Raw genomic sequence first — 7,943 nt, 5'->3', positions numbered from 1 at the left:
TAGAATTCAGAATAGGCAGGGTGGCGGAGGTGCATGGGGGATGTGCATGGGGGATGTGGAGGTGGGGGGATGTGGTACAGACAAACTCTATGGGATTGATATTTTTAGTAGGCCTACATAATCTGCTTCTGTAACGGCTGTAAATTGGATTTTGACTCTATTTAGCATCTAAAAGACTCACGACCTTATAGCTAAACAATTCTACTAATTGTGTTTAATCATTTATGATTGGTTTAGTCTAGAAAATACAAACTTTTCCATACAAAACTACCCGTTTTCATTTAAACACTGTAGTAAGTAATGCGGATGAATTACTTATCCTCAAAGTATAGCTTTTCTGAAGGGAAATTTGATGAGGAATCTAGATAAATATGGACTTACTTTTTTTTCTGTATGGGTTAGGGGCAACATGTTTCAGTTCAAAATATGTTGAACGGTAAAAAAATCTAACATACTTTGGAACATCCTGTATTCCGAGATCACCAAACAGCTGTTTTTTTTTTACTTCCAGTTCACTGCAAAGTTGGTAATAAGCAATGCATTAAGTAGGCCTAACCCATTTTTATCCGAATCTTTTTTATTCAACCCTGTATAACTTGAAGGTCACCCTGTATAATGAGTTGAAATGTGTATATTTGAATTGATTATGCCTTCAGCTTTCCAAAAATGTATACTTTTGCTAGTTTAGGTTGATAATTGTGGAGATAATCTAATTAGAAACTCGATTGGTGTAAAATTCATTATTTGTGATGTAACGCTATAAGCATGATAAGGGTGGCGAGTTCAGGACACATGGCCTTTTATGTTTTGCCCCAAAAATTTGTTACAGTCTCATGGAAAGATCCCCGTAAGATTTTCTACAGGCTTTCAGACTTCTCACCGAAATTAGACCCCTTTTTTGGTGTCTAGGCTTTCAGTCACCTTCCAAATCCAATCGGGCTTCCAAAGTCATGTTCCTAGTGGAGTAGGCCTATTAAAAGGGCATTTCGTGATCCACAGCATCATCCCCCACTTTACTCAAAAAAAAATAATGTAATGTTTATTTGCAAAATATTTCTTGCAGATTAATTCGTTTAGCAAAGAAATCGTGAAATTTTAATTTCGTTCTGGTATACCAGAAGGAAATTACACATTGTCTATGGGGCAGTGTAATGCACATAATCATGCATAACTCGCAAACACAAAATCAGAATCAACTGAAATTTTCGGAATAAGCTTTTTTCGTGGATATCTACTGAAAAATGTCATAAAAAGAGGATGCTATATAGGATCACGAAATACTCCTTTAAGGAGCTGTAAGGTGCTGTGCTGTGCAATAATTATAAACCCTGTAAAATTGTGGGGGGGGCAATACATTTTGGCGAGCCGAAGGGGGGGCAAGCAATTTTTGGCCAGCCAAGAGTGGGGAGCAAGCGATTTTTGGAACACCGTTTCATGGGGCGCCTTCTATAAACAGGCTTAGGAAAACATAACATATAGGCCTACGGAAACGCTTTATGCAAATTTTCCCTTGGCTGCTCGCTGCGCTCGCAACTAAAGTTCTAAACCATTTTAAGGTTTGCAAATTGGGATCCAAAAAATTTGGCATGTAGGGCCGGGGGGGGCAAGCGATTTTTGGCAGGCCGAGAGGGGGGCCGAGGGGCAAGCGATTTTTGGCGGGCCGTTTGGAAATTTTATATACCCTGGGCCCCCAGGGCTCATAATTATTGCACAGCCCCTAAGGGGCTGTCATTTTCTTCGAAATGGGGGAGGTCAATATACTGGTGGGTCGTAAAATATTTATACCAAAAATAGAGGGAGAGGGGTCATAATTTTTTAGGGATGATGCCGGGACTCCAACTAGCATAACAGATTCCTGCAAAAATCACATTATATAGATCAATGAATTCAGTGATTTGCTTATCCGGACGATCGTAAAAATCATCAAAATGCAAAAATCAAAATATAAATGTCCTAACATAATCTGCTATATAGTGATTCAGCCGAAAGCTGCGTACGCTTAATATTTAAGACAAAATAGCCTGCATTAGGCCTTATGAATCTGTAGGCCCTACTGACCGTAGACCTATAGGCCTCAGTATATAAATCGGCTACATGTATCTGAATGGAGCTTCACTGAAGTTCACTCAGTAGCCAATACTGCTGTTTTCTTAGATTGTTGCCAATTTTTTCATTCAAAAAATTCCAAACAACATTTAGAATGACCTTCACTTTCGCGATATAATATAGGCCTACACATTTTATGGCAAATAATGAAAATTTTATATTTTTAATATTTAACAGTCCTCGAAGTAAACTAGCGTAATATCAATGTGTAGGCCTATGAACCATTTGAAAGTCAGAAGAAAATTTAATTCGGAAATCATTTTGTAGGCCTATTTTTTTCATGTGCATACGCATCATCCAAAGTCGGAGGCGATGCCTTAAATAATCCAGCTAAATCGTTGACTAAATACCTTCAGAAGACATAGTGGTGTGGGGGAGGGAGGTTTTGAAATTCCATGACTTTTTAAAGCGATTTTTTTCATGACTTTTCAGGCCTGAAAATGAGAAAGCAAAATTTCATGACTTTCCACGGTTTTCCATGACCCGTGGCCGTACGAACCCTTTAATTTAAAATAGTAGCAACCTCAGGCCTATGCTGAGTTTCCAAATAGTGGGCAGTGATTGCCAAATTTGCAATATGGTGATTTATATCGTTTTGTTGAGAATGTTACAATACTAATTGTTTTAAAGAAGAAAATTCAAAAGTGTATCCTTTTTTAAAGTCTAGGATATGAACGCTTGGACATCCTGAATGTCCTTCTGGGAAGTTCTGCGGATATCAAATAATTTTGATTTGTTGAAATTCGCAATATAATATAGGCCTACACATTTTATGGCAAATAATTAAAAATTTATATTTTTGATATTTAACATATTTGAATATGTGTTGCTAACTTGCTAAGTCTAGTCCAGTTAACGATCAAATGTTGACCTTTCGTATTGAAGATATTGATTTTTTTTCCAAAACACCAACAAAAAAAAAAAAAAAAAAAAAAGGTCTTTTTGGAGAAAAAATGTATATCTTCAATAGGCCTATAAAAGATCAAAATTTTAAATTGATCGTCGGCTACATACACTTTTAAGTTTTTAAACTTTTTTGAGTAGGCCTATCATGTAGATTTAGAAAGTTTACTTCAAAAAATAATGTGAACTATTAGGGGACCGTTCACAAACACTTGTAAGGGGTAAGGGGGGCCTGATGCAAATAAATTTGATCGCAAAATTTTTTCGGCCCCCCCTTTACCTCGAAAATTTCAGGGCCACCCCCTTTTTGACATGAAAATTATCGGTCAACCCCATAGAAAAGCATATAAACTTAATTTTCCCAGAAAAATTTGTGGACATTTTTTCAGGGCCCCCTTAGGAGGGTCAAAAATTTTTAGGGCCCCCCCTTTTTGCATCAGCAAGTGTTTGTGAACGGTCCCTAAACTTGCATTATATTATATTGCGAATTAAAGAAAATTATATCAGAAGGACATTCAGAATTCAATTCGATATGTCTGATGTGCTCTCATGTCCAACAAAAATACTGTTGAAAAGTTCATACCGGTGCCCTGAATGGAATTTTTGAATATTTAGGGCCTACAGCATTTCTTTTTCTGCAATCTGAACTTCAGATTTTTTTTTGAGCACGATTAGCACGTCAGCACAGCACAACTCCTTGGACAAGTTTTCAGCTTCTTCTGGAGTATACAATTCAAGATTCAAGATTCAAGATTCAGGTGCCTGCACCTTCTTTTTGTTGAAACGCCGAAAAAAAGGATGTTAACCTTATGTTTTACAAGCAAACGTACCACCACTTCCACTAGCTGCACATACACGTAATCAGTGGTATGCAAAAGATACAAGCTTTGTAAGCTAATGTATGTTAGAGAGGCTGATAATGGAAACCCCACTGCGCCACCACACACCATCAAAACAATATAGATGACAGTGATCGATTGAATTGATATCCATTTTACAGGGCTGGTACAATACAGTTCGTGCATGGGAAAAAGCTTGCGTTTGTACACATAGGAAATTTATGGAAAAGAAGAAATGAAAGGCTATTCTTGATGTAGTATCTTCTCTGTTCGTTGTTTTTACAGTAAGTACATAATTGTTAAGGCAATTGGGCACAATTTCACAAATCACATGCTCAACACTGTTGACAACAGCTCATCTTCTCTGACTCAGTGTTCATGTGTTACCGGTATTCTTTGCACACATGATCATGATGATCATAATGCATGCATTTATCATGTACAGTACATGTACTGTCAGTACAACATGAGTATGACATACAAATTATCTTACATACATCACTTAGTCCTGCCAGCAAGACTTCAGTCTTTATCATAAACATAATGACATCTACGGACCTAGGTACGACGAGTTACAGTTACTGGAACTAATACATCACTAGACTCTGCTCTGAAGAGTAAGACACATGCTGATCGAAAAGTCTTTCCTCAGCCTCAGGTCAGTGATAACCGCTGATGGATTGAATAGAATGTGTGTGGAGCCCAGGGGGGCCACTCATATAAAAAGTTGTAAGCATGCGTGTGAACAAAAACGCGGAATATGGGTGGTTTTTCTACTGCAACACGGGCCCGCACGGGCCCGTGTTAAGGGTCTCAAAATCATTGATTATAGCAAATATAAGGGTGTCATTTTTGACACCATGTGTCCGTGCTAAGGGTAGTTAAATCTAATCACATTCCTACCCCTACAATCGTCATAATAAAATATACTGCCCTAATAATGCAGGCGATAATTATGTTGAATAATGATAACTGAGTAGGCCTAAGCATACCAAATCCAGTTAGGAAAGTGTATAATAATAAAGGAAATAAGAAACCTTGAAAGTTGATGTCTTTTACTTTTTTCTTCAAAATTGATCATGCATCCTTGCTAAGGGTTGGATTTAATCCACTTGTAACTTTGTCCTTGTTAAGGGTATGGTTAACAAACTATTATCCTTGTTAAGGGTCATTTTGAAGACACAATGGTTGTCCTTGTTAAGGGTGCTTTTCTGAAGTGCATTCACACGCATGCTTACAACTTTTATATATGAGTGGCCCCCCTGGGGTGTGGAGCTATCTCACTGATCTCAAACATATGTCAGAATCAGTGAAGCATGACCATGATGACACCAGCCAGGTGAAGCAATGTCAAAAAAATACCAATAGAATTTCGGAAATATAAACAACGCTGATCACGACAGTATATCACCTGAAAAAGTTCAAGTTGCTCAAATTGGCCAACTTTGCTCTGACGATATATAGTCATCAAAATAAATTTTGTTTACAACATAAACTTCACAAGAATTGTTTTGATACATTTGAAAATTGGCGACGATTGAGTGCCTGAAGTAGTTCCAAGCTCTATCTCTATCCACAAAGTACTTATTAAACTATAGTCCCAATAATCAGACCCAGAACAAAATATTAATTTCTGACATGATCGTGTTCTGGGTCTGACAGTTGTTTTCATTCGAAATCTTGATGCCAAATTGGACAAAAGAAGCACATGGTCCTGTACTTCACAGTTTTTTAATCCCCTATTCATGTTGCGTGAATCACTCTATTCATTGTGGACCATCCTTTTGATACTTGATTATTTGGATAAGCGGAACAGTTTTGACAGGCCCTTTGTCTACCTCTGTCCTCTCTGTTTGTAAACAAACGAGGTCAAAATTGTCTTCCTCTGCGAATACGAAAGGCAGCGTAATAGTACGGACTAATTAAACTAGTGTGTCGTCATGGATAGTAGATAGATTTACTCAATCAAGACACACATGACATGTGTAAGACCTAGTCCTAGTAACTAGGAAGATCGAACCCTCATAATCATTTGGACGTTATGAGATACAGGCCTAGAAATCCGTGGCAGTGCGGGCGAATCCATTTGGATTAACTCGCAAGAGAATTTTGCAAGAATCCTTGATTTGCACAAATCTACCTCCGGCTCCCACTGCACAATGATTGAAAAAAATACTGCCCTCATACAGTTTGATTTAGTCATCCAAGGTGGCAGCTTTGGCGAACGAAAGATCAGCACACAAACGATGGCTGTTTTTGCTGTTAAAATGCGCGCTCAAATCAGTATTATTGTAAAAATTATTAATGATTTTTATTATACCATAATTTGCCATTTTGGGGGTTCAGTTGCTTAAAAAATGAAGTCCCGATATAAATAGTCAAACCAGGAGTTAAACTTTATACATTGTAGTACTGGTACATATTTTTGTCTTTCTGTAAACTGCCAATACATTACATGAATCCATATGGATTCGCTCGGATGATTTTGTACGAGAATCTTTGCGCAAATCGATTCACGGATTCACATCGGATTTCTGAGCCTGAGATAATACCCAATGTATTATGATGAGCGCAGGCCGCAGGTCTCGGTTAGGGAGTGTTCATAAATACTTTGATGGGGGTTGGAAAAGTTGGAACCTTGACGTCAAAAAATTTTGATCCCCTAAAAAGAGTGGTTTTTTATCCCCTTTTATGGTCTAAAATTTTTTGATCCCCCTTCATGTCCTAAAAAGAAACCAAAAATATACATCATTAACAGTGGCATAGATTTCTTTTTGACATTGGGGTTGGAGTAAATATCTTGAAGTCCAGTGAATCCAGCACCTTTTGCCGACAAAATAAGTTTATGGTACAAATGCGCGCGAAGCATGTTAAAAAATTTGCCATATTGAAGCTAAAATGGCGAAATATAGTACAAGACTGGAATTAATTTGCGCGAAGCGCAAAAAAATTGGCACTTTTTAGTTTAAAATGACCAAATATAGGGTTCATTTTGGTTAGAAACCCATATACAGGTGTCAACATTGGGGGGATGATTGTATGGACCATCCCCCTATCAAAATATTGGGGGGATTTATCCCCCCGGGATCTACCCCTATGGTCATTAACTCATTAGCTAAAAATGACCGTTTGGAGTTATTATTACTCATTTAAAAGTCATAGTGTTACACCCAAGTTGTAAAGTGCGCACATTTTGTTGATCACAATTTGTAGCTTGAGATTACAAAATTTTAGAATGTACATGCCTTCTCGTACATTTTACCCTGGAATTTTACTCTGAAATTGTTTTGTTCCCCCCCTATTAAGTATTAAGGACTGAATATTTTTTTGAGTACTAACCCCCCGGGACTAACACCTCTAGAACATGTTCCCCTCCGACCTGCCTTATGGTTTACTTACAAGTGCTGTCAACAATTTACCCAGATCATGTCTAGTGTTGGCTCACAAAATCAATCGTACACATTTCATGCTTCTCATGTTATGCAGTAAACAAGTGCTTGAGTTACAAGTATTCATTTCAGTGTTTTGACCTCTTCTACTTTCTAGTTAATTTCTGCTTGTTTTGTTGAACATTTGATATCAGTTACTGCTTGTTTTGTTGTGTGATAATTTGTGAAATTCATCCATCACAAATGTAGTTAAAATGCCAATGTTTTGTACTGAACAGTTTCTTGGATCTTGATTCAGATTCCAATGCTCACATGCTTTTGAAAATGTGTGACCAACATGAAAATGATCCTTGCAGATCTTACTGAGAATCAATTTCATAAATTTTCCAGGGCTTGATGAAAGAAATGTACTGTGTTGATTTTGACTCACTTTCTGGGATCCTAACTGCAATTTGGATACCATAAAACCACTTTTAAAATACCCAGTAGCGGCACCAAGAGTGGGGGGGGTAAAAACATAAGGAAAAAATGTACCATTTTAACACAAATTTGATGATTTTTGTCCCCCCTTAAGTTCAGTTTGCCAATGCTCTCACATAAAAAAATCTGACCTGGCCAGTGGCCACTGTGTAGACCTGCATCTGTTCTGCAAGTGGGACTTATAAAGTTACATATTTTGATGCTAAGTTGTCCCCTTTTTTTACCA

The 7,943-nt window shown here is 37.5% G+C and overlaps 1 protein-coding gene across 1 annotated transcript in view; it reads left to right on the top strand.

Moving 5' to 3' along the window:
* Positions 1 to 3,997: 3,997 nt before the first annotated feature.
* The window catches only part of LOC140142978 (uncharacterized), a 109,026-nt gene continuing 105,080 nt past the window's right edge, over positions 3,998 to 7,943 (top strand). The window contains exon 1 of the mRNA XM_072165004.1: positions 3,998 to 4,132. The gene's annotated coding sequence lies outside the window, so the exon portion shown is untranslated. The remainder of the gene's footprint in view (positions 4,133 to 7,943) is intronic.

Source organism: Amphiura filiformis, chromosome 20 (assembly GCF_039555335.1).
Source record: "Amphiura filiformis chromosome 20, Afil_fr2py, whole genome shotgun sequence".
Classification (NCBI taxonomy): domain Eukaryota; kingdom Metazoa; phylum Echinodermata; class Ophiuroidea; order Amphilepidida; family Amphiuridae; genus Amphiura; species Amphiura filiformis.
This window is presented reverse-complemented; position numbering and strand designations above follow the sequence as displayed.